This window comes from Zea mays, chromosome 1 (genome assembly GCF_902167145.1).
Source record: "Zea mays cultivar B73 chromosome 1, Zm-B73-REFERENCE-NAM-5.0, whole genome shotgun sequence".
Taxonomy (NCBI): domain Eukaryota; kingdom Viridiplantae; phylum Streptophyta; class Magnoliopsida; order Poales; family Poaceae; genus Zea; species Zea mays.
The window spans coordinates 44,642,435-44,668,864 of NC_050096.1; the positions used below are offsets into that span (position 1 = coordinate 44,642,435).

The 26,430-nt window shown below is 56.7% G+C and overlaps 1 pseudogene; it reads right to left on the reverse strand.

Moving 5' to 3' along the window:
* Nucleotides 1–23,859: 23,859 nt before the first annotated feature.
* Nucleotides 23,860–24,299, reverse strand: LOC103634494 (uncharacterized; annotated as a pseudogene).
* Nucleotides 24,300–26,430: the final 2,131 nt, after the last annotated feature.

Here is a 26,430-nt window from a genome sequence, read left to right on the forward strand (position 1 = left end):
CAGGCCTTTGCAGCTTTATGCTGATGGGGGTTACCAGCTGAGAATTAGGAGCCTTGAGGGTACCCCTAATTATGGTCCCCGACAGTAGCCCTCGAGCCTCGAAGGGAGTGTTAGCACTCGCTTGGAGGCTTTCGTCGCACTTTTTTTGCAAGGGGACCAGCCTTTCTCGGTTGCGTTTTGTTCCGGTGGGTGCGCGCGAGCGCACTCGCCGGGTGTAGCCCCCGAGGCCTCGGAGGAGTGGTTTCACTCCTCCGAGGTCTTAATGCCTCGCGCAATGCTTCGGCTGGTCTGGTCGTCCCTCATGCGAGCTGGCCGTAGCCCGGGTGTACGGTCGGGTCCCAAGTTCTCGGGCTAGTATGTTGACGCCGTCAACGGTTCGGCCGGAGCCGGGTTTGCGAGAGCAGCCCCCGAGCCTCTGCACAGGGCGAGAGGATGATCAGGGACAGACTCGACTTTTTTACATACGCCCCTGCGTCGCCTTTCCGCAAGGAGGAGGGGGGAAAGCGCCATGTTGCCCTCGATGGGCGCCGAACATGGTGTCTCCGGTGAGCTGCAAGCGGGTAATCCGAGTGGACGTCCGTGCCCCGTTCGTTGGTGGTCGGCTAGGGGCCCAGAGGCACGCCCAAAAGTACCTACGGGTGATCTGCCGGACCCGGTCCCCTGGCGACGGGGTCCGAGGGCTCGATGCCTCCCTCCGATGGGATTCCGTTACAAGATCGTTCCTACTGGTCTCGGAAATGTCCTAGGGTACCTCGGGAGCGCAGCCCGAGCCTCGGTTATGTATCGAACGTACCCATGGTCATCCCTCGCTCGGCGTCTGAGGCGGCTGTGAACCCTTCGGGGGCCAGCCTTCGAACCCCTGATCAGTAATGGGCGCGGAGCCCGAGTAGCCTGAGGCGGCCGTTGAACCCTTCCGAGGGGCCGGCCTTCGAACCTCTGACCAGTAGTGGGTGTAGAGCCCACGCGATCTGAGGCGGCTGTCGAACCCTTCCGAGGGGCCAGCCTTCGAACCTCTGATCAGTAGGGAGGCTCGGAGCCTGGTTCCTTCACGGGGAAGGATCCTTTTCGTGGTATCCCCCTTTCCCGGTCCCTGTTGCAAGAGAGAGAAAGAGGAAAAAAGGAAAAGGATACGAAATCGAACGACGCGGTGTACCTTTTTTGACGCGGTCATTATGGCGAAGGCGAAGCGTCGCCCGCTTCTCCTGCCAGGGGCGCCGCCTGTCCCGCCGCAGAGTTAATGCGGCGGGGCGAGTGGTTGGCGGGGCGGTCGTTGCGCGTGTGCGAGCCGTTCGAGGAACGGATCACGGGCGCGTTGTCTTCACGCCGTGAGAGAGAGGGTTCTCTCGCTGCCCCCGGACGGGACGTGAGCTTGGCTGACGACGTGGCCGCTGCTCCTGCCCGCCTGCCACCGCCATTACTGCCGGCCCATTTTTGGCCGCATTGACCGCCGCGCTAGGCTGGCGCTGCTGGGTCGTGCGCTGGGTCGCCTCGAGTCGCGGTATTGGTTCCGCAGTCGAGGAGGCGCGGTAGTGGCGCAAGTGGCGGTGCTGTTGCATGCACGAAGCATTCGGCGCGCCGGTTGCATGACGCGTGGGCCTGGGCCTCCATGCTGGGCGTGTTGGGAGTCGGAGAAGTGCGCCCACTTGGCGCGGTTGCATGCCGCCTGCATGGCCGCCCGCCCCTTTCGCCCGTTGGTCTGGGCAAAAGTGGAGAGTCGCTTGTAACCGCTGGGCGGTTGTACGCACCGCGCGCGGCGGTTTGGCTTCTTCTGCTCTGAGCCGGCTTGCATGACGTGTGGGACCCAGCCCCCGTGCCGTAGGGGAGGACCTTGGAGTGTGTTGGAGAAGACTCAGCCCATGACGGCTGGGGACGCAAGTAGGGAGAGCCGCCTTTAAAAGGAGGGTGACCCCCTTGGAAGGCGACCATGTCTTCGCGCTCCCTTATGCATCGTGTCTTTCCACCTTCCAAGCCCCCGGATGGGGGATATTCGCCGTCTTTCCGCCTCGTCGTTGGAGGAACGCAACTCCGTGGGAGTTGGTACCTTTCAGCCATCGTTCGGCTTCAAGGATTTTCATCAGCCAGCCCGGCTGCTCCCCCTCACCGGGGGTCACCCAAGACGGTGACCACCAGCCCCTGGATGGGGAGGAGCAAGCTGGGCTGTGATGTTGGCACCGCCCCCAGCTGGTCTTCATCATCCTCGCTGGGGCGGGGGGCGGGCTGAGCCGGTGCTCTGCCCCCCGCGCGGGTCGGCCGACCACCTCCTCTTCCAGCTTCTGGTGGTGGAGACCATCCTCCAGTTCTGCGGAGGAGACATCCTCCAGCCATGCTGGGGGAGGCGGGCTGTTGCTGTCCAGCTAGGATGCAACATTCCGTCCTCTTCCTCGCTTGCGTGGCGAGGACAGGAATGAGGACCTGCCGGTGCGCTTTGGGGCGACCCGCGTTTGCTGGTGATTCGCCCAGAGCTTGTCGCTCCACGGGCTTCCCCGGCGTGGAGGTTGTCCATACCCGCGGGGACGGAACCGGAGTTCCGTTTGTAATGGCACTTTGAATGCCAGTGTTTTTGTTCATTGTGGTTGTCGGGGCCTGAACATGTATATATTTTCGGCACGGAGCCGTGTTTTTTCCTCATTTTCGAGCGCTAAGACTCTCCTATTGGTTGTCTGAACCGCTTCACCAAGCGTGAGTCGCCCCGTGTAAAGGTGACGAGTGAGGTATCCGTATCCCGGAGGCGTAGGAGTCCCTTGGCTCGGTCGGCCTTGTTGTCCGAGGCTTCTCTAGCTTAGTTAAAGGAACCCCTCGGCCGCTCTCCGATGAGCCGAGGCCAGGGGTAGCGGTGTCAGCACGAACGGAGGCAGAGTTGGCTCGGTGAGAAGACCTGGTCGGCCGGAGCCTGGCCGGGCCGTCCGTTAGCGGGACCGACGCCGGGATTGACCAGCCGAGGCCTCGGGTCGGGCTGACGTCCTTGGAGGACAGCAGGCCGAGGCCCCAGGGTGACCGGCCGAGCCGCCTGCTCGGGCCGGATTCCCGGAGAAGACCCTGGCAGCGATGGCCCGGGCGTGGCGATGACGTCGTCCTTCAGAGTGGAGATCTTCGGACCACGTCGCCGTCCGAGGTTAGGTCGGGCCTCGTCGAAGATGTTGCTGACGCCGAGGGTGCTGCTGCTCCCTTCAGCCGTCAAGATCCGAGCCTGCAGGATTGGATTGTCTTGTAGCGTGTGTTTCCTGCGGCCACCGAGGCCAAAACACACCCTCGCGGTGTTGTAAAGCTGCGTCTCTTTTCCTCTTGCTTCGAGTATCTGGACTTTTTTGTTGGTAACAGAAATGTTTGTGCGAGCGAGAGTTGCTTCTCACGGAAGGTGATGAGTGAGGTATCCGTATCCCGGAGGCGTAGGAGTCCCTCGGCTCGGTCAGCCTTGCCGCTTACGTGCACTCTTACCCATCCTTGGGGTTCTGTTACCGACGCAGTCGGGAAGGCTCGAAGAGTCGCTCCGGCAGAAGAGCTTCCGAACGAGAAGACTTGTTCGGTCCGCAGAATCACTTATCCGAACGCGAGTTACTTATCGCAGAAGGTGATGAGTGAGGTATCCGTATCCCGGAGGCGTAGGAGTCCCTCGGCTCGGTCAGCCTTGGCTGCTTACGTGTACTCCGTCGTTTTCAGGGTCCGCTTTCGAAGTAGTCAAAAATCACGAAAGACATTCTGGCAGAAAAGATCTTTTTTCGAGGAAAATTTCGACGCAGAGGGGGTTCCCCCTTTTAGCCCCCGAGGGAGGGTCGGGTTTTGCCGGGGTGAGGCCGACCCTTCCTTGACGACTAAACTTTGCGTGGGTGCGAGGTATATGAACAACTTGAAAACATCTTAAGGGTAGAAGCGACGTAGCTGTTGGATGTTCCAAGCGTTGTTGTAGACCTCGCCTTAACTGTTGGCCAGCTTGTACGTTCTGGGCTTCAGAATTTTGGCGATGACGAACGGCCCCTCCTAGGGGGGCGTGAGCTTGTGCCGCCCTCGGGCGTCTTGCCGCAGCCGAAGCACCAGGTCGCCCACCTGGAGGTCTCGGGACCGGACCCTCTGGCGTGGTAGCGTCGCAGGGACTGCTGGTACCGTGCCGAGTGTAGTAAGGCCTTGTCCCGAGCCTCCTCCAGCTGGTCCAGCGAGTCTTCTCGGCTAGCTTGGTTGCTCTGGTCGGCATAGGCCCTTGTCCTCGGGGAGCCGTATTCCAGGTCTGCGGGCAAGACGGCCTCGGCCCCGTAGACTAGGAAGAACGGCGTGAAGCCCGTGGCTCGGCTCGGCGTTGTCCTCAAACTCCAGACCACCGAGGGGAGTTCCTTCATCCATCGCTTGCCGAACTTGTTGAGGTCGTTGTAGATCCGAGGCTTGAGCCCTTGTAGAATCATGCCGTTGGCACGCTCTACTTGCCCATTTGACATGGGATGAGCCACGGCGGCCCAGTCCACCCGGATGTGGTGATCCTCACAGAAGTCCAAGAACTTTCTGCCGGTGAACTGGGTGCTGTTGTCGGTGATGATGGAGTTCGGGACCCCGAAGCGATGGATGATGTCGGTGAAGAACGCCACCGCCTGCTCGGACCTGATGCTGTTCAAGGGTCGCACCTCGATCCACTTGGAGAATTTGTCGATGGCGACCAGCAGGTGCGTGTAGCCCCCGGGTGCCTTCTGCAAGGGGCCGACGAGATCCAGACCCCACATAGCGAAAGGCCAGGTGATGGGTATCGTCTGCAGAGCCTGAGCGGGCAGGTGGGTCTGCCTTGCGTAGAACTGACACCCCTCGCAGGTGCGGACAATTTTAGTGGCGTCGGCCACCGCCGTCGGCCAGTAGAAGCCTTGTCGGAAAGCATTCCCGACAAGGGCTCGAGGCGCTGCGTGATGGCCGCAGACCCCCGAGTGTATCTCTCGCAGGAGTTCCTGACCTTCGGCGATGGAGATGCATCGCTGGAGGATGCCCGAGGGGCTGCGGTGGTAGAGCTCCTTCTTATCTCCTAGCAAGACGAACGACTTGGCGCGCCGCGCCAGTCGCCGAGCTTCGGCTTGGTCGGAGGGTAGCTCTCCTTGGTGGAGATATTGCAGGTACGGGGTCTGCCAGCTTTGATCAGGCGTGACCCCACTTCGCTCCCCCCAACGTGCAGCGTCTCGCCCTCGGGGCCGAGGGTACCTCGGACCGAACCGAGGGTGCCTCGAGCCGAGCCGAGGGTGCCTCGGACTGTGCCGAGGGTACCTCGGGCTGGGCCGAGGGTGCCTCGGGCAGAGCCGAGGGCGCCTCGGACTGTGCCGAGGGTACCTCGGGCTGGGCCGAGGGTGCCTCAGGCTCGGGCATGTCGTCGATCTTGACGGAGGGCTGACGCAGATCTCAGGAGAAGACGTCCGGAGGAACTGTTGTTCGCCCCGAGGCTATTTTAGCCAGCTCGTCCGCAGTCTCGTTGTAGCGCCGAGCGATGTGGTTGAGCTCGAGCCCGTAGAACTTGTCTTCCAGGCGCCGAACCTCATCGCAGTAGGCCTCCATCTTCGGGTCGCGGCAGTGGGAGTTCTTCATGACTTGGTCGATGACGAGCTGCGAGTCACCGCGAGCGTCGAGGCGTCGGACCCCTAGCTCGATGGCGATCCGCAACCCGTTGACTAGAGCCTCATACTCGGCCACATTGTTGGACGCCGGGAAATGGAGGCGTAGCACGTAGCGTAGGTGCTTCCCGAGGGGCGAGATGAAGAGTAGGCCTGCGCCGTCTCCTGTCTTCATCAGCGACCCATCGAAGAACATGGTCCAGAGCTCCGGCTGGATCGGAGCTGTTGGGAGCTGAGTATCGACCCATTCAGCTACGAAGTCCGCCAAGACCTGGGACTTGATGGCCTTTCGAGGAGCGAACGAGATTGTCTCGCCCATGATTTCCACCGCCCACTTTGCAATCCTACCCGAGGCCTCTCGGCACTGGATGATCTCCCCCAGGGGGAAGGATGACACCACAGTTACCAGATGAGACTCGAAGTAGTGTCGCAGCTTCCACCGCGTTAGGATCACCGCGTACAGCAGCTTCTGAACTTATGGGTAGCGGATCTTGGTTTCAGACAGTACCTCGCTGACGAAGTAGACTGGCCTCTGAACGGGCAATGCATGCCCCTCTTCTTGCCTCTCGACCACAATCGCGGCGCTAACCACCTGAGTGGTCGCGGCGACGTAGACCAAGAGGGCTTCTCTGGCAGCTGGGGGTACCAAGATAGGTGCCTTCGTGAGGAGCGCCTTCAGGTTCCCAAGGGCTTCCTCAGCCTCAGGGGTCTAAGTGAAGCACTCGGCCTTCCTTAAGAGGCGGTACAGAGGTAGACCTCTTTCGCCGAGGCGTGAGATGAAGCGGCTCAGAGCCGCGAGGCATCCCATGACCCTCTGTATGCCTTTCAAGTCCTTGATGGGCCCCATGCTGGTGATGGCTGCGATCTTCTCCGGGTTGGCTTCGATGCCCCGCTCGGAGACGATGAACCCCAAGAGCATGCCTCGGGGCACCCCGAAAACACACTTTTCGGGATTGAGCTTGACGCCCTTCGCCTTGAGACATCAGAATGTCACTTCAAGGTCGGAAAGGAGGTCGGAGGCTTTCCTCGTCTTGACTACGATGTCATCGATGTAGGCCTCGACCGTGCGGCCAATGTGTTCGCCGAACACATGTTTCATGCACCGCTGGTACGTCGCGCCTGCATTCCTCAAGCCGAACGGCATGGTGACATAACAGTACATGCCGAAGGGTGTGATGAAAGAAGTCGCGAGCTGGTCGGACTCTTTCATCCTGATTTGGTGATACCCCGAGTAGGCATCGAGGAAAGACAGGGTTTCGCACCCAGCAGTGGAATCCACGATTTGGTCGATGCGAGGCAGAGGGTAGGGAACCTTCGGACATGCTTTGTTGAGACCAGTGTAGTCTACACACATCTGCCATTTCCCCCCTTTCTTTCTCACAAGCACAGGGTTGGCAAGCTATTCGGGATGGAATACCTCCTTGATGAACCCTGCCGCCATTAACTTGTGGATCTCCACGCCTATGGCTCTGCGCTTCTCCTCGTCGAATCGGCGCAGAGGCTGCTTGACGGGTCGGGCTCCAGCTTGGATGTCCAGCGAGTGCTCGGCGACATCCCTCGGTATGCCGGGCATGTCCGAGGGACTCCACGCGAAGACGTCGGCGTTCGCGCGGAGAAAGTCGACGAGCACTGCTTCCTATTTGGGACCGAGCTCGGAGCCGATCCGGACTTGCTTGGAGGCGTCACTGCTGGGGTCGAGGGGGACGGACTTAACTGTCTCCGCTGGCTCAAAGTTGCCGGCATGACGCTTCATGTCTGGCACCTCCTTCGAGAGGCTCTCCAGGTCGGCGATGAGGGCCTCGGACTCGGCGAGGGCCTCAGCGTACTCCACGCACTCCACGTCGCATTCGAACGCGTGTTTGTACGTGGGGCCGACGGTGATGACCCCGTTGGGGCCCGGCATCTTGAGCTTCAGGTAGGTGTAGTTGGGGATGGCCATGAACTTCGCGTAGCATGGCCTCCCCAGTACCGCGTGGTAGGTTCCTCGGAACCCAACCACCTCGAACGTCAGGGTCTCCCTTCGGAAGTTGGAGGGTGTTCCGAAGCAGACGGGAAGGTCGAGCTGTCCGAGGGGCTGGACGCGCTTCCCGGGAATGATCCCATGGAAGGGCGCAGCGCCTGCCCGGACGGAGGACAGATCGACACGCAGGAGCCCGAGGGTCTCGGCGTAGATGATGTTGAGGCTGCTGCCTCCGTCCATGAGGACCTTTGTGAGCCTGACGTCGCCGATGACGGGGTCGACGACGAGCGGGTATTTCCCCGGGCTCGGCACATGGTCGGGGTGGTCGGCTTGGTCGAAGGTGATGGGCTTGTCGGACCAGTCTAGGTAGACTGGCGCCGCCACCTTCACCGAACAGACCTCCCGGCGCTCTTGCTTGCGGTGCCGAGCCGAGGCGTTCGCCGCTTGCCCACCATAGATCATGAAGCAGTCGTGGACCTCGGGGAACTCTCCTGCCTGGTGATCTTCCTTCTTGTCGTCGTCGCGAGCCTTGCCACCCTCCACGGGTGACCCGGCCCTGTGGAAGTGGCGCCGAAGCATGACGCACTCCTCAAGGGTGTGCTTGACGGGCCCCTGGTGATAGGGGCACGGCTCCTTGAGCATCTTGTCGAAGAGGTTGGCACCTCCGGGGGGCTTCCGAGGGTTCTTGTACTCGGCGGCGGCGACAAGGTCCGCGTCGGCGGCGTCGCGTTTCGCTTGCGACTTTTTCTTGCCCTTCTTCTTGGCGCCGCGCTGAGTTGACGCCTCGGGGGCATCTTCCGAAGGGCGGCCCTGGGGCTGCTTGTCCTTCCGGAAGATAGCCTCGACCACCTCCTGGCCGGAGGCGAACTTGGTGGCGATGTCCATCAGCTCGCTCGCCCTGGTGGGGGTCTTGCGACCCAGCTTGCTCACCAGGTCGCGGCAGGTGGTGCCAGCGAGGAACGCGCCGATGACATCCGAGTCGGTGATGTTGGGCAGCTCGGTGCGCTGCTTCGAGAATCGCCGGATGTAGTCCCGGAGAGACTCTCCCGGCTGCTGTCGGCAGCTTCGAAGGTCCCAGGAATTCCCAGGGCGCACGTATGTACCTTGGAAATTCCCGGCAAAAGCTTGGACCAGGTCGTCCCAGTTGGAGATCTGCCCCGGAGGCAGGTGCTCTAACCAGGCGCGAGCGGTGTCGGAGAGGAACAGGGGGAGGTTGCGGATGATGAGGTTGTCATCGTCCATTCCACCCAGTTGACAGGCCAGACGGTAGTCCGCGAGCCACAGTTCCGGTCTCGTCTCCCCTGAGTACTTTGTGATAGTAGTCGGGGGTCGGAACCGGGTCGGGAACGGCGCCCGTCGTATGGCTCGGCTGAAGGCCTGCGGACCGGGTGGCTCGGGCGAGGGACTCCGATCCTCCCCGCTGTCGTAGCGTCCCCCACGCCTGGGGTGGTAGCCACGGCGCACCCTCTCGTCGAGGTGGGCCCGACGGTCGCGGTGATGGTGCTCGTTGCCGAGGCGACTTGGGGCCGCTGGCGCTGTGTTGCGCGTGCGCCCGGGGCAGACCGAGGCTTCCTGCATGAATCGGGAAGTCGCGGCATGAGGTTCCGAGGGGTACCCCTGCCTTCGGGAGGCGGAGCTCTCGACCAGTCGGACCGCGGTGCCTTCCAGGAGATTCTTGAGCTCTCCCTGGATTCGCCGCCCCTCGGTGGTTGATGGCTCCGGCATCGCGCGGAGAAGCATTGCCGCTGCCGCCAGGTTCTGGCCGACCCCACTAGATGCGGGTGGCGGCCTGAACCTGACGTCGTCGGCGATGCGGTGCTGGAGGCCCTGGGGCAGATGACGTATTTCTCCGGCCGGAGGTTGGCCCGCCCATGCCTGCCCGACGTCCCGACGGATCGGCTCAAGCGCTCCTGCTCCCTCGTCGAGCCTGGCCTGTACCCCGCGGATTTGCTCGAGCTGTGGGTCATGGCCCCCCGCCTGAACGGGGACCACAGCTAGCTCCCGTGGGACGTCAACGCGAGGCACCGACCTAGGGAGATCACCGTCCTCCGGCATGCCGAGATGGTTGCCTTCGGAGGGACCCCCCAGATCGACGTGGAAGCATTCGCGACTTGGGCCGCAGTCCTCGTCGCCGAGGCTACGGCTACCGTCGGAACAGTCGGAAAGGCAGTAGTCGCATGCGGTCATGAAGTCCCGCATGGCACTGGGGTTGCCAAGTCCAGAGAAATCCCAACAGATGCTGGGCTCGTCGTCTTCCTTGGACCCAGAGGGCCCGTAGGTCGAGACGTCCGTCAGCCGGTCCCAAGGTGACCGCATACGAAACCTCAGAGGGTTTGGACTCGCCTCTACGTGAGCACCCGCCAAAGCGAAGTCGCTAGGCGGGTCGAGGCTGAATCCGAAAGACGTGGGATGGGAATCGGTCGGTACCTTTTGGTCGACGGGCGGCGATGAGGTCACGTCGGGGACTGACTGCGCCGTCGTCTCAGGTACAAGGGTGACGTCCAGCAAGCCTTTCGCGAGCGCGCTGGCGTCGTCCGTTTGCCCGGAATCGGCACGTTGCGGGGAGACGGCGCTCGTCTTCGTCTCAAGCGCGGGGTCGATGCCCGGTGCGCCCCCCGTTGGGGTGCTGGTGCCGTCGACTCGCTCGACAGCCGACGAGGCGCTGCCTCCTGCTTGGCCTTGGTTGCCCCGCCTCCTCCTCCGTCGGCGGGGGAGAGGACGGGGTGAGCTTGAATGTTGTTCTTCCACCACGCGGGGAAGACGTCGTCGATTCCGCCGCCGGCGGGCGGGCTGTCGGCCGCCATTGTCGTTGTCGCACGGCGGTGGAAGGAGTATCATGTCGTAGCTGCCGTCGAGGGACATGAACTCAAGGCTCCCGAAACGGAGCACCATCCCGGGTTGGAGAGGTTGCTGGAGACTGCCCATCTGGAGCTTGACGGGAAGCTGTTCGTCAACACGCAGCAGGCCCCTACCTGGCGCGCCAACTGTCGGCGTTTCGAGACCAGGGGATCCCTAGGCCGACGAGTGAATGTTGCCGCGTGCCCCAGCCCAGATGGGTCGAGCGCGAGGCCGAGCGCGAAGGGGGGAAGCGAGGTGGCCGGAGACCGGCGTGAGAGAGGTGGGAATCCCGCGGCTTTCGTGTTCGTCTCGCGCCCAGGTCGGGTGCGCTTGCAGTAGGGGGTTACAAGCGTCCACGCGGGAGAGGGAGCGAGCGGCCTCACGCGAGCGCCTGTCTCGTCCTCGTCCCCGCGCGGCCAACCTTCTCTAAGAGGGCCCTGGTCCTTCCTTTTATAGGCGTAAGGAGAGGATCCAGGTGTACAATGGGGGGTGTAGCAGAGTGCTACGTGTCTAGCGGAGGAGAGCTAGTGCCCTAAGTACATGCCGTCGTGGCAGCCGGAGAGATTTTGGCACCCTGCTGGTGTGATGTCGTGGCCGTCGGAGGAGCGATGGAGCCTGGCGGAGGGACAGCTGTCGGAGCTGTTGAGTCCGTGCTGACGTCCTCTTGCTTCCGTAAGGGGGCTGAGAGCCGCCGTCGTCACAGAGTATGCGGGGCGCCATCATTGCCTATCTGGCGGAGCGAGCCAGATGGGACGCCGGTCTTGTTCCCCGTGGCCCGAGTCAGTTCGGGGTAGGGTGATGATGGCGCCTCCTGTTGTCGTGGCTGGTCTGCGCCCTAGGTTGGGCGACGTGGAAGCTCCTCCGAAGCCGAGGTCGAGTCTGTCTTCCGTGGCCGAGGTCGAGTCCGAGCCCCTGGTTCGGGCGAGGCGGAGATCGCCGGCTGATGCCGGGGCGGAGTCCGAGCCCTGGGGTCGGGCGAAGCGGAGTTCGTCGTCTTCTGGGGCCAAGCCCGAGTCCGAGCCCTGGGTCGGGTGGAGCGAAGCTCGCCGGCTGATGCCGGGGCGGAGTCCGAGCCCTGGGGTCGGGCGAAGCGGAGTTCGTCGTCTTCTAGGGCCGAGCCCGAGTCCGAGCCCTGGGTCGGGCGGAGCGGAGTTCACCGTCTTCCGGGGCTTAGCCCGAGTCCGAGCCCTGGGTCGGGTGGAGCGGAGTTCGCCGTCTTCCGGGGCTTAGCCCGAGTCCGAGCCCTGGTGTAACATCCAAAAAATCCTAACCCAGGTTTGAAACCCTAATCTACCCTTTTCCCCTCCTTTCATCCTCTAATTCCAAGACCTCCACTAGTTTTTCTTTCTTCATATGCATACATTTTGTTTGATCACAAAGCACCTCACTTAGATTCTATTTTCAAGACACATAGAGTATCCACAAAATAATTTGTTCAAAAGAAAAGGGGCAAAATGGGAAATAGGAATTAGAAAGTAAAAAGAAAAAGAGAAAAGCTTTCTCCTCTCCCTGCTGGACCGAATCCCGGCCCAAACCCGCGACCTCCCCCTTCCCACGCGCCCGCGCTCCTCCTCTCTCGGCCCATCTTCCGCCTGCCTCCGCGCGTGCGCGCCAGCCCGCTCCACACCCCGCATCCCTCTCGCTGGCAAGGCGTCCCCACCCGTCAGCCGCCCTCTCTCTCGCGCGCTCGCTCCCTCTGGCAGAATGGCCCCGCTGGTCAGTTGCTTCGTCGTCCTTCCGTCGTCCCCTCACCGAAGTCACCTCCGGTCGTCGCCTCCGTCCTCCCCTCTGCCATCTCGCCGCACAGGGAAGTTTGGCACCGCTCCGTCCCCCCCCCTTGACCAGCGTCCTCGCCGGTACCGCCCCGCCGTAGTGTCCCCTCGGCGGCGCTGTGCGGCATTAATGGCGGCACTGTGAAGCTCGCCGGAGCCCAGAAGCTCCACCGCCCTCCCTTCCCTCGCGCGCCTATAAAAGGCTCGCCCCGAGCCCCTCCTTCCTCGCACCAGCCTCGGCCATCCCTCTCCTCCCCTCCCCCAAGCACAATTCGCGAAGCGCCGGCGTCGTTCTCCTCTCCGGTGAGTCCCTTTCTCCTCCTCCCTCTCCTTCTCCGTTGGTCCGGCAAGAAATTAAGTGGGCCAAGCAGCTCCCTCACGTAGCCACGAACCCGAAGCACCACCTTCCAACCCCCGTCCCCCACCAGAGCCCACCGGCGGCGATCCCCGCCGCGGAACTCCGCCCCCTCCCCGTGGGCAGCCCCCTCCCAACCCTCTCCGGCCAAATTGAGCCTACTGTTGGAATCGCCAGCCTTCGCCCGTGCCAAACCACCCTCCCTTGGTCGAAGAACCGGGCCACCGGCGGCAAGCCGCCGTCAAGCTTCCCCGGCGGCCGGCCTTTTCTCCCTCGCTCGGCCGGTTCGCCCCGCCGTCTGGCCGCGACGCCGTTTCCTCCCCCCCCTCTCGCTGGCAAGTGGGCCCACAGAAGTGCCGTCACCCTCGCAGCCGCGCCGTCTCCCCCTCGCTCTTGGGCCGCCCCTGGGCCGAAAGCGCTTCAGCGCGCGCGCTCGCGCCCGGGGTGGGCCAAAAGCCGTGCCCCCAGCCCAGGATGAGGATTTCGCTTTTCTTTTTCTTTTTCCACCCTTTTTCCCACTTAAATAGTTTTCTCAATATTTTATGCACCAAAAATTATCAAAAAAGGATTTCCAAGGTTACATACAATAATGTTGTTAGAAAATGACACACTATGATTGATAAATCACTATTGATGTATTGTTTTACATACAATACTGTTTCATTCTGGATACGAAATGTGGTTTGGGAAGAAAGGAAATGTGATTTCTTCAAATAAAGTCTCCTCTTGAAAAGTTTTGCGATGAAGGGTACTCACCCTCATCACCCTGGGAGTGGGATGATCAGGGACTCCCTGGTTTAGGGGAGGGCCTAAGGTGTTGGCTCAGCTGGTTTAGGCGTGAGCAGAAGGATTATCCCCTCATATAAGGACCGGCTTGTCATTTTCACTACCTGTACTCCTTTATCGTACAACCACTCGAGACTGTGTGGGTAATCACTCAATCCGAACTCGTGTGGTCCAACCCCAGGGTTAAGAAGGCTGGGGAGCACTGGGAGGACAAGGAGGGGGAAAGATTTGTCCGGTATGGACATGGTGGTGGCCTGACTCCTTTCGGATAACCATTAAGGTTAGGACGTACGGGTAAGGAAAGAGATCCGGCATTCGGGTCTCGCGACGGTGAGATCGCAGAAACCGGGCTAGTGGGTAAAGTGTACACCTCTACGCAGAGTTTGAAACCTATTCGAATAGTCCGTGTCCACTGGTATGGATGAGTCCAGTATGGTATGGCAATTAGAACTTTCTCTATGATTTCAAGAAAAGGGGAATGTGTGAATAAGTAGGTGTTAGGAAAGAAACTAAGGCCACGGGAGCGGGAAGCTCAGTGGCGGTTGAGTTTTTGGTTAGTATAAGACTATGGGAAAAACCTTCAAGTATCTGCCTTTCTCTAAGAAAAATGTTGAGTGACCACAACTCCACCAAATTGAGCATGTATATTGTAGGTCTCTTTCTCTCTACGGGAGCGGGGTGGGCTTGCGGAATACCTAGTGTATTCACCCAGATTTATTTATGTTTTTCAGCCGCCGAGGACTTCTTTTCTGCTATGCTTGATTAAGAGGGCTGTGTCTGCACCCAGTTCTGCCTGTGGCTTGGGCTAGTGTATTTTCCTACTGTGTTTCCTAATTTGGCTCTCTCGAGCTTGTACCCCGGTATTGTAATAATTTTATCTAAACTCTGTACTATTTGAAGTAAGGAATGTGTTTACTAGCCTCCTGGGACTAGTAATTGTTTCACATTTGAGTCCCAAAGGATCGGGACGCTTCAGGTGGTATCAGAGCCATAGGACTGGCCGTAGGACGCAGCCCTGACCTTAAAAACTTGCCCTAAAAAGAAAATACCTCTTACCCCAAGAAAAGTTTTCTCTTCTCCTCCCCGATTTTAACAAGGCCCTTCTTTTCCTATTCCAGATGGAAGACTCTCTGGCCATTAGGACATCCTACTGCTCAGAGGTGGAAGGGTTCCCGCATCTCCTGCGAAGCTGTGCGCTTCGCATGGGAATCCGCAAAAAGCCGGAATACGTCTGGACGGAGCATATCGAAGGCGGAATAGAGAAATGCTCTATGGCAGTCTACCTGGGAGAAAGCCGAAACTATCCAAACCATCCTTCCTTCCAAGTCACTGTTACCGGATACCGTTTCCCCGATACTTGCCAAAATGTTGCCCGAAAAGCCCTCCGACAACTGTGTCAGAACTACAACAAAGTGATCTTCGAAACCCCCCTTCGCTACTTTCCACCCAGCAACAAGAATACCCCCACCTGGAGGAAAAGACTCCAGGCCCTATCAGGAGGAGATCCTATTGAGAATTATCCCACCATTGTCTACATGGCCGGATACCTTCACACCCTTGACAACCAATATGATGACCTCGTCCTCCACTGCACCTCCCTAACCTCCCGGGTGGAAAGCCTGGAGCAAAAAGTCAGGGAACTTTCAGAAGAAAAGGCGTCCCTTCAAGAGAGCCTCTCAATGGCCGAAGGGGAAGAGACCAATACCCGCGAAGCTTACCGCACCCTAAAAATGGACTACGATAAGAAACTGAAGAAGCTCGCCCCCGCAAGAAAAATTCGCAAGAAGACCAAAAGCCAAGGATGTCAGACTGAGCAGAAGGAAGAAAACCCTCCAAGGAACCCATCTGACACCGAAGAGATGTCCCTGGCCAGCCTTGATGACCTTCTCAAGGAATTTGGGGACACTTTAGAGAAGGAGTTCGGGAGTACCCTAGATAGCACTCGTGTGTGATGGGCTTGTAGTAGCAGGGTGTTGTGTTATGTAATGGCTTGATGTAATGAATAAAATAACTAGTTAAAAAAATGGCATGTGCATAATAGTGACTCTCTTCCCATGGCAGATGGCTTCGGATAGAACCACACCTACCGCCTCCGGGATTGGAGCAAGACTTCCTCTAGGAGCTGAAGGAGAGGCTGGCGGAGAAGGGGGTGAGACCCACCTCCCCGCACCTCCGGAACTACCATTAGACCTAGCCCAAGTTCTGGCCAATCAAACCCGACTCATTGAAGTCCTCACTCGAAGTCTGGAAAACCAGCGCCCAGGCGGTGGAAGGCCACAGGACAGGATGGGAGAATTTTTAAGACTCAAGCCTCCCACGTTCGCGGGGTCCAGCAATCCCCTCGATGCAGATGACTGGCTTCGCACGATCAAGAGGAAGTTGGAAGCCATCGCTTGTCCCGAGAATCAGCGTGTTCAGCTGGCAGCTCATCAGCTTTCAGGAATGGCCTTAGCTTGGTGGGACACTTTCAGTGAAGCCGTCAGAGATGCTACATGGGCAGAATTCGAAGCAGCTTTCCGTGAGCACCACGTACCCCAAGGGATAGTTCAACTCAAGGAGGATGAATTCCGGGAGTTAACTCAAGGCGGAAGGTCAGTCAGTGAGTATGTGCACAAGTTCACAGAACTGGCCCGCTACGCGCCCGAGGATGTCAGCACCGAGGCCAGAAAAATGGCCCATTTTCTGAAAGGGTTAAGACCCGAGCTTAAAACCATCCTCGCCAGCCAAGACTTCCACAGCTTCTCTCACCTCTCCAACAAAGCTATTCAAGTGGAAAGGGCAAAAGAGGAAGAAAAAGGGCACATCAAGAGGAAATTCCAAGTCCTCCGAGCGCAACAGCAAGAACGTCACCAGAGAGCTCGACCCTTTGGGCTTCCACCCAGGGGTCCAAGCTTCAATAAACAATCTAGACCCACTCCATCACGCTACAGTCAGCAGAGTCAGAGCTCCCTTCAGGCACCCTCTGTTGCAAGCAACCAGCCGCCAGCAAACGCCTGTTGGCATTGCGGAGACCCCAGTCACTTCAAGAACAACTGCCCTCAGTTGAAGGCACCCGGACCAACTTACTCCAAGTCGGTGAATGGCCCCAAGATTCCATCGGCACCTACCTCCAAGGCACTTCCTTCAAATAGCCAGCAGAGCAGGACTCAGTATCAGGGCAGAGCCCGGGTCAACCACGTCGACGCTCAAGAAGCTCAGCAAGCCCCGGGAGTAGTGCTCGGTGAGTTCCTTGTTGAATTTACTCCCGCTACTGTGCTTTTTGATTCGGGAGCATCCCATTATTTTATAGCCGCTAAGTTTGTGGAAAAGCATGGCATCCCCTCTGCACCCCTAGCTATCCCTTTGGTCACCCGAACCCCGGGATCAGACCTCCTGTGCAAACTCAGGTGCTCCCAAGTCAGAATTCTTTTAAGTGGGGTAGTGTTCCTGGCAGACTTAACCATCTTGCCATCCCAAGGAATTGATGTAATCCTAGGGATGGACTGGCTAGCTAAGCATAAGGGTATCATCAGCTGTGCAAGCAAGACTGTTATCCTCACCGATCACCAAGGAAAGGCAGTTTCCTGTCAAGCCCAACCACCCGCAAACTATCCAATGATGTTTAATCTAACAGCAGAGAGCATGTCTGTAATCAAGGAGTTTGAAGATGTATTTCCGGAAGAGTTGCCCGGAATGCCACCAGAAAGAGGAGTGGAGTTCTATATAGATCTCATTCCTGGCACTGCGCCCATCGCAAAGAGACCATACCGCATGGCCCCCACTGAATTGGCAGAATTGAAACTTCAGATTTCACAACTACAACAAAAAGGGTACATCCGTCCCAGTTCGTTTCCCTGGGGAGCACCCATTCTTTTCGTTACCAAAAAGGATGGAAGTATGAGGATGTGTATTGATTATCGATCCTTGAACGAAGTTACAATCAAGAATAAGTACCCTCTCCCTCGAATCGATGACCTCTTCGACCAACTACAAGGAGCCAAATACTTCTCCAAGATAGACCTCAGGTCAGGGTATCACCAACTAAGGATTAAGGAAGCAGACATTCAGAAAACTGCATTCGTCACCAGATATGGGCAATATGAATTCACAGTGATGCCATTTGGGCTAACAAACGCACCCGCCTTTTTCATGAACCTCATGAATAAGGTATTTATGGAAGAGTTAGATAAGTTTGTCGTGGTCTTTATCGACGACATCCTCATATATTCCAAGAGTCGCAAGGACCATGAGCATCACCTTCGAATCGTCCTCGGAAGACTCAGAGCACATCAACTTTATGCTAAACTCAGCAAGTGTGAGTTCTGGTTAGAGAAGATAGCTTTCCTGGGGCATATCTTGACTGCAGAAGGGATAGAAGTGGACCCATCTAAGGTAGAAGCTGTTTCAAATTGGAAGCAACCATCCAACGTCAGTGAAGTACGAAGCTTTCTGGGAATGGCAGGGTATTATCGCCGCTTTATCAAGGGATTCTCCAGCATAGCAAAGCCCATGACCGAACTTCTCAAAAAGGACAATAAGTTTGTGTGGACTCCCAAATGTGAAGGAAGTTTCCAAATCATCAAGGAGAAGCTTACAACCGCACCAGTCCTGACTCTGCCAGACATACACCAGGATTTTGTCATCTTCTGTGATGCTTCCAAGCAAGGCTTAGGGTGTGTCTTAATGCAAAATGAGAAAGTCATTGCTTATGCATCTCGCTTACTCAAGCCGCACGAACAGAACTACCCCACCCACGATCTGGAATTGGCAGCCATAGTGCACGCCCTAAAAATATGGATGCATTATCTGATTGGGAACAAATGCCACATCTTCACTGATCACAAGAGTCTAAAGTACATCTTCACACAACCGGACCTCAACCTCCGTCAAAGAAGGTGGCTCGAATTGATCAAGGATTACGACCTCGAAATCCACTACCACCCCGGAAAGGCCAACGTAGTAGCAGACGCCCTCAGCCGAAAAACCTTTCGGGGTTAAAGGAACAAACTTTCTAGAAGAGTGGAAGAAAGAATCAGCTCAGCTAAATGCATGCCTGGGAGACAACGGTGGCCTGGAAGTCAAGCCAAATCTAGAAGATCTCATATGCAAGGCCCAATGCCTGGACGCAGAGACAACCAGGCTTATGGAAAGAACACGCAAGGAGCAACTTCCGGACCTTAGGACAGATAAGCAAGGAGTCCTCTGGTTCAAGAACCACCTGTGCGTGCCAGTGGGAGAGGCACGAGAAACCCTGCTCGATGAAGCCCACAACTCGGCTTACTCTATCCACCCAGGGACCACCAAGATGTACCTAGACCTTAAGGCCAGATATTGGTGGAAAGGGATGAAGAAGGAAATAGCACAGTATGTGGCCCGATGTGACACCTGTCAGCGAGCAAAGGCCGAACATCAGAAGCCTGCAGGCCTACTTCAACCCCTCCCAATACCCGAATGGAAGTGGGAAGAAATAGGCATGGATTTCGTAACCGGACTGCCTAGATCACAGAGAGGAAATGATTCCATATGGGTGATAATCGATCGTCTCACCAAGGTGGCCCACTTCGTTCCAGTAAAGACCACTTTTGGAGGAGCAGCCCTTGCCCGAATATACCTTAAAGAGATAGTCAGGCTACATGGCATTCCACGGAAGATAGTATCAGATAGAGGAACGCAGTTCACTTCAAAATTTTGGAAGGGCCTTCAGCAAGCAATGGGCACCAAGCTAGATTTCAGCACTGCTTATCATCCCCAGTCAGATGGTCAAACCGAAAGAGTCAACAAGGTCCTTGAAGATTTACTCAGAGCCTGCGTGTTAGCCTTCGACAGAGATTGGGAGTCCAGTTTGCCGTACGCCGAATTCTCGTACAACAACAGCCATCAGGCCAGCATCAAAATGTCACCATTCGAAGCACTGTATGGAAGAAAATGCCAGACTCCCCTAATGTGGTCCAATGTGGGGGAAAGGACACTAGAAGGACCCGACTTTGTTAAAGAAGCCAAAGAAAAAGTCGCTTTAATCCGCAGGAGATTACTTGAAGCTCAGAGTCGACAGAAGAGTTACGCAGACAATAGGCGAAGGGAACTCAGATTTGAGGAAGGAGATTTTGTTTATCTCAAGGTTTCCCCGATGCGTGGTGTCAAAAGGTTCCAGATGAAAGGAAAACTGGCACCCCGTTTCGTCGGTCCCTACCCTGTCATTTCCCGAATAGGACCCGTGGCATACCGTCTTGAGCTACCAGAATCCATGTCAGATATTCACAATGTGTTCCATGTGTCTCAACTCCGCAAATGCCTAAAAGTACCAGAAACTCGCATCGAGGCAGAGGCAATTCAGATTCAAAAGGATCTCCAGTACCGGGAAAAGCCAGTGAAGATTCTCGACTCAGCAGTCAGAAGGACCCGCAATTCAGAAGTGAAACTCTGTAAGGTTCAGTGGAGCAGAGATGGAGAAGAGGAAGCCACCTGGGAAAGTGAGGACTCTCTGAGGAAGGAATACCCTTACCTTTTCTCGAGCCCCGTCTGAATCTCGAGGGCGAGATTCCTTTAAGTGGGGTAGGTTTGTAACATCCCAAAAATCCTAACCCAGGTTTGAAACCCTAATCTACCCTTTTCCCCTCCTTTCATCCTCTAATTCCAAAACCTCCACTAGTTTTTCTTTCTTCATATGCATACATTTTGTTTGATCACAAAGCACCTCACTTAGATTCTATTTTCTAAACACTTAGAGTATCCACAAAATAATTTGTTCAAAAGAAAAGGGGCAAAATGGGAAATAGGAATTAGAAAGTAAAAAGAAAAAGAGAAAAGCTTTCTCCTCTCCCTGTTGGACCGAATCCCGGCCCAAACCCGCGACCTCCCCCTTCCCACGCGCCCGCGCTCCTCCTCTCTCGGCCCATCTTCGGCCTGCCTCCGCGCGCGCGCGCGCCAACCCGCTCCACACCCCGCATCCCTCTCGCTGGCAAGGCGTCCCGACCCGTCAGCCGCCCTCTCTCTCGCGCGCTCGCTCCCTCTGGCAGAATGGCCCCGCTTGTCAGTTGCTTCGTCGTCCTTCCGTCGTCCTCTCACTGAAGTCACCTCCGGCCGTCGCCTCCGTCCTCCCCTCTGCCATCTCGCCGCACAGGGAAGTTTGGCACCGATCCGTCCCCCCCCCTTGACCAGCGTCCTCGCCGGTACCGCCCCGCCGTAGTGTCCCCTCGGCGGCGCTGTGCGGCATTAATGGCGGCACTGTGAAGCTCGCCGGAGCCCAGAAGCTCCACCGCCCCCCCTTCCCTCGCGCGCCTATAAAAGGCTCGCCCCGAGCCCCTCCTTCCTCGCACCAGCCTTGGCCATCCCTCTCCTCCCCTCCCCCGAGCACAATTCGCGAAGCGCCGGCGTCGTTCTGCTCTCCGGTGAGTCCCTTTCTCCTCCTCCCTCTCCTTCTCCGTTGGTCCGGCAAGAAATTAAGTGGGCCGAGCAGCTCCCTCACGTAGCCACGAACCCGAAGCACCACCTTCCAACCCCCGTCCCCCACCAGAGCCCACCGGCGGCGATCCCCGCCGCGGAACTCCGCCCCCTCCCCATGGGCAGCCCCCTCCCAACCCTCTCCGGCCAAATTGAGCCTACCGTTGGAATCGCCAGCCTTCGCCCGTGCCAAACCACCCTCCCTTGGTCGAAGAACCGGGCCACCGGCGGCAAGCCGCCGTCAAGCTTCCCCGGCGGCCGGCCTTTTCTCCCTCGCTCGGCCGGTTCGCCCTGCGGTCTGGCCGCGACGCCGTTTCCTCCCCCCCTCTCGCTGGCAAGTGGGCCCACAGAAGCGCCGTCACCCTCGCAGCCGCGTCGTCTCCCCCTCGCTCTTGGGCCGCCCCTGGGCCGAAAGCGCTTCAGCGCGCGCGCTCGCGCCCGGGGTGGGCCAAAAGTCGTGCCCCCAGCCCAGGATGAGGATTTCGCTTTTCTTTTTCTTTTTCCACCCTTTTTCCCACTTAAATAGTTTTATCAATATTTTATGCACCAAAAATTATCAAAAAAGGATTTCCAAGGTTACATACAATAATGTTGTTAGAAAATGACACACTATGATTGATAAATCACTATTGATGTATTGTTTTACTGCCTGTTTCCTAGATGAAGCGGGGACCGCAGATCCGGATCCCGTAGCTCCGGAAGAAGGGTCGGAGCCCGAACTTCCGGAAGTAGATCTTCTGTGCCAAGAGAGCTTCAACGAAGGCAAGTCCATCCTTCCCTTGATGCATAAATTACCCATTCTCTCTACCACTGCCTAGGCCGGGAACTATGGGGGAATATTGCATTGTGAGTGAGAGATGGCCCGCATTAACATATTCATTCTGGATACGAAATGTGGTTTGGGAAGAAAGGAAATGTGATTTCTTCAAAATAAAGTCTCCTCTTGAAAAGTTTTGCAATGAAGGGTACTCACCCTCATCACCCTGGGAGTGGGATGATCAGGGACTCCCTGGTTTAGGGGAGGGCCTAAGGTGTTGGCTCAGCTGGTTTAGGCGTGAGCAGAAGGATTATCCCCTCATATAAGGACCGGCTTGTCATTTTCACTACCTGTACTCCTTTATCGTACAACCACTCGTGACTGTGTGGGCAGTCACTCAATCCGAACTCGTGTGGTCCAACCCCAGGGTTAAGAAGGCTGGGGAGCACCGGGAGGACAAGGAGGGGGAAAGATTTGTCCGGTATGGACATGGTGGTGGCCTGACTCCTTCCGGATAACCATTAAGGTTAGGACGTACGGGTAAGGAAAGAGATCCGGCATTCGGGTCTCGCGACGGTGAGATCGCAGAAACCGGGCTAGTGGGTAAAGTGTACACCTCTGCGCAGAGTTTGAAACCTATTCGAATAGTCCGTGTCCACTGGTATGGATGAGTCCGGTATGGTATGGCAATTAGAACTTTCTCTATGAGTTTCAAGAGAAGGGGAATGTGTGAATAAGTAGGTGTTAGGAAAGAAACTAAGGCCACGGGAGCGGGAAGCTCAGTGGCGGTTGAGTTTTTGGTTAGTATAAGACTATGGGAAAAACCTTCAAGTATCTGCCTTTCTCTAAGAAAAATGTTGAGTGACCACAACTCCACCAAATTGAGCATGTATATCATAGGTCTCTTTCTCTCTACGGGAGCGGGGTGGGCTTGCGGAATACCTAGTGTATTCACCCAGATTTATTTATGTTTTTCAGCCGCCGAGGACTTCTTTTCTGCTATGATTGATTAAGAGGGTTGTGTCTACACCCAGTTCTGCCTGTGGCTTGGGCTAGTGTATTTTCCTACTGCGTTTCCTAATTTGGCTCTCTCGAGCTTGTACCCCGGTATTGTAATAATTTTATCTAAACTCTGTACTATTTGAAGTAAGGAATGTGTTTACTAGCCTCCTGGGACTAGTAATTGTTTCACATTTGAGTCCCAAAGGATCGGGACGCTTCACCTGGGTCGGGCGGGGCGGAGTTCGCCGTCTTCCGGGGCTTAGCCCGAGGCCGAGCCCTGGGTCGGGCGGAGCAGAGTTCGCCGTCTTCCGGGGCTTAGCCCGAGTCCGAGCCCTGGGTCGGGCGGAGCGGAGTTCGCCGTCTTCCGGGGCTTAGCCCGAGTCCGAGCCCTAGGTCGGGCGGAGCGGAGTTCGCCGTCTTCCGGGGCTTAGCCCGAGTCCGAGCCCTAGGTCAGGCGGAGCGGAGTTCGCCGTCTTCCGGGGCTTAGGCTGAGTCCGAGCCCTGGGTCGGGCGGAGCGGAGTTCACCGTCTTCCGGGGCTTAGCCCGAGTCCGAGCCCTGGGTCGGGCGGAGCGGAGTTTCCTATGGTGCCTGCGGCCGGGCCTGACTGCCTGTCAGCCTCACTCTGTCAAGTGGCACCGCAGTCGGAGCGGCGCAGGCGGTGCTGTCTTTCTGCCAGGCCGGTCAGGGGAGCGGCAAAGTGACTGCGGTCACTTCGGCTCTGGGGGGCGCGCGTCAGGATAAACGTTTCAGACCACCTTTGCATTAAATGCTCTTGCGACTTGGTCGGTCGGTGCGGCGATTTGGTCAGGGTTGCTTCTTGGCGAAGACAGGGCCTCGGGCGAGCCGGGAACACGTTCGCCGCTGGAGGGGGGCCTCGGGCGAGGCGGAGATCCTCCGGGGTCGGCTGCCCTTGTCCGAGGCCAGGCTCGGGCGAGGCGTGATCGAGTCCCTCCTATGGACTGATCCCTGACTTAATCGCACCCATCAGGCCTTTGCAGCTTTATGCTGATGGGGGTTACCAGCTGAGAATTAGGAGCCTTGAGGGTACCCCTAATTATGGTCCCCGACAGATAGACTTCTTGTCTTCCAAGTCATGTACTCCTATATATTCTCTTTATATATTCTCTCTAAAGGCTTGTTCCATATGGATTGAGTCGGTTTAGATCCATAAGTCAAAATTATATCTTAATCAGTTCAATCCACATCGAATTCAAATAACCGAACAAAGCCTAAAGGCTCAATGCAATACATCCAACACATTATACATAATCTCTCCTTACAAAAACAAAGCAGAATGATAAAATGTCTCGAAATTGTTCTGATTTCTAGAAGTTCTTATGCACGTGTTTCAGTTCAGAATTGAGCACATCCGAGTAGCGAAGTGGATATCCCAAATAGTCAGATACCTTCGATGAAGTAGGTCGAGCACGGGTACCCGCGGGAGGCGGCGGTGACGGCGCGGACCACGTCGGCAAAGAGTCCGTGCCTCGGCGCTGTCGAGGAGCCCATGAACTGCCAGCGTGGCCGATAAGCGCGAGAACCCCCAGGGCCGCGTCGGCGGGCCGGGACGGAACGAAGTAGGATGTCCCGGGCTGGAAGGGCGCCCAGTCGGGCTCGGCCATCCGCGCCATGGCGCTATCGATCGCCTCCTCCAACCGCCGGGACTGCTCGGAGGCGTCTGTTGCAGGTGCAGAAGGCCCCGCGGCGTCCTCTTCAAGAACCTTCACTGCGCACTGGCGAGTGTGGTTGTGCCGGCGGCTCAGAACCACGTCGTGCTGGGGCTGGGTCCCAAGGCGGCGCGCCAGGACCGCTGACCGGGAGCAGAGCATGCGCGCCATGGATGCCTTCACGTAATGCGTCCGGAGTCAGAGCTGGCGCCCGGGAGACGGAGCAGCAGCAGCCTGTGAGCGCTTGCGTCCGACGGCGAGCTGGTGTGCGCGTCGCGAAGGTTTGGGGGATCGTTGGGATTTGGGAAGAGGAGTGGGGAGCATCGGTAGATATAGCATTTACTCAAGGGCTTGGGAGGCGCGAGCGGTGGGTGGCTGGCTGCGTCTGCGGCGGCGACGGCGGGAGGCAGAGCGACGACGGTTGCGGACGAGGAGGGGATGGGAGAGCTAGGGTTGCTTGGGGGCAGGGGGTCACGCACGCGCGTCGAAAACGTACGCATGACGGACGATGCAGATTAACGCGCGTGGACGACGCGGATTAATGGGAGGGAGAACAACACAGAGGCAGGCTACCCTTTGTAGCCTTAATAAGTAGTAGAGATATGTATAATAATTAAAAAGTCTAAACGTAATTAAAATAAATTACAAGGATCATCATTTTATCTTTTTTTTGCTGGCCGCCACACCTATTCATGTTAGAGCAATAGGCATTTTCAGTTTTAATTTGATCTAGAAAATCACAATGATGTATATGATGACATTTATGTGCATATGTGTATCACTACTCACATAAATAGTAAATAACAATAAAATATGCATAAATACAAAGAACACATTGTACCCTGCGGAGGGACCGATGCTCAAGGCATCAGTGGCTCCATTCACAAGAGACATCTCGTCTGTATGTTCGATGTAGTCGTACGCAATCGACGTAGACAGATGTACGCAGTGCAGTCCCTCGAACGGCGCCAGCGACGAGGAACTTGATCAGCGCTGGACGAGCGGACGAAACGAGCAGTCGCGAGTACGCTCCCCAAAAACCTGATTGCCCGCACACCCGTGCAAGTGTCTCTCTGTGGACGATGATTTCGGAGGCCTGCTATCCCACACTGTCTGTGCTCGCAGAAGGTGGAACGGGGATGGGTTGTACGAAACGTGTCTGAGAATGTCATGTGTTCTCTCGTACTGTTGTCGTGACCAGAAGTAGTCTTCCTTCCTCGTAGATATACACGTGCAGAGAGAGGCCAACGGATAGTAACAGTCGCCATCAGTGACGTCCGTTAATAACTGCCATCAACGGATAGTAATAGTCGCCATCAGTGACGTCCGTTAATAACTGCCATCAATGACAGTAACGGTCGTCATCAGTGACGTACGTTAATAGCTGCCATCAATGACAGTAACGGTCACCATCGCCATCAGTGACATTCGTTACTCTAGGCAAAATGTGCAACCGTTAGGAAGGAATATTCGGACCAAGATCTGATCTACCACCGCGCGCGCGTGTGGCAGTCCTTCATATTTTTCTCATCTTCTCAATAGATGCACCAATAGTCCGCCTATTTAAGTTGAGTGAATTGTCCTTTGAACTTCTGGTATGGTACTAAAGTATTAGTACACTGTAGCATTAAAGTGGGTCTCCAACATTGACTATTATTGAATATTAATATAGTCCAGGCCCACATTAATTCAACAGTTCAAAATAAAAATAAAATAAAAAGAAAAAGGATGGTAGTTGAGTGAGTTGAAGAGAAATGTATGCAATAATAATATGGTGGGGTACAGAGGGATGGAGTAGAGTGAACCACAGTAGAGGATATAGATATAGGGGGAAAGACACTATCGTAATCTGGCTTTTTGTCGAGTGTCAGGTAGTAAGAGGTTGCTGATGTGGCACATAACTGTGATATAGAGGGAAGAATAAAAAACGAACCGCTGAAGGTAGTATGACAGGTACACCCACAAGGTCTGGACTGAAAACAACCGATTAGAGAAAAAAAGTATCTGCAAAGAAAAGTGAAATGCAGTCGTGACTCACGAGCATTCTACGTGTACCTATATGTTTTTCAGGATGCGTTTCCCCATGTGCAATATAAAAAAAAGTTCACGGGCACTCAATATTATGGTCTCTCCGTCATGACGTCGAGCGCTCCATAGCTACAGTATAACAACACTGACAGCTTATTGCCTGCTAGCTAGCTAGCACTCCGCCGCGCGTGGTAGGCCCATGTAGCTCCTAGTCATGTCACGTTTATAGGCGCTGTAATAACACACGCATGACTCTAAAGTTCAACTACCGTGG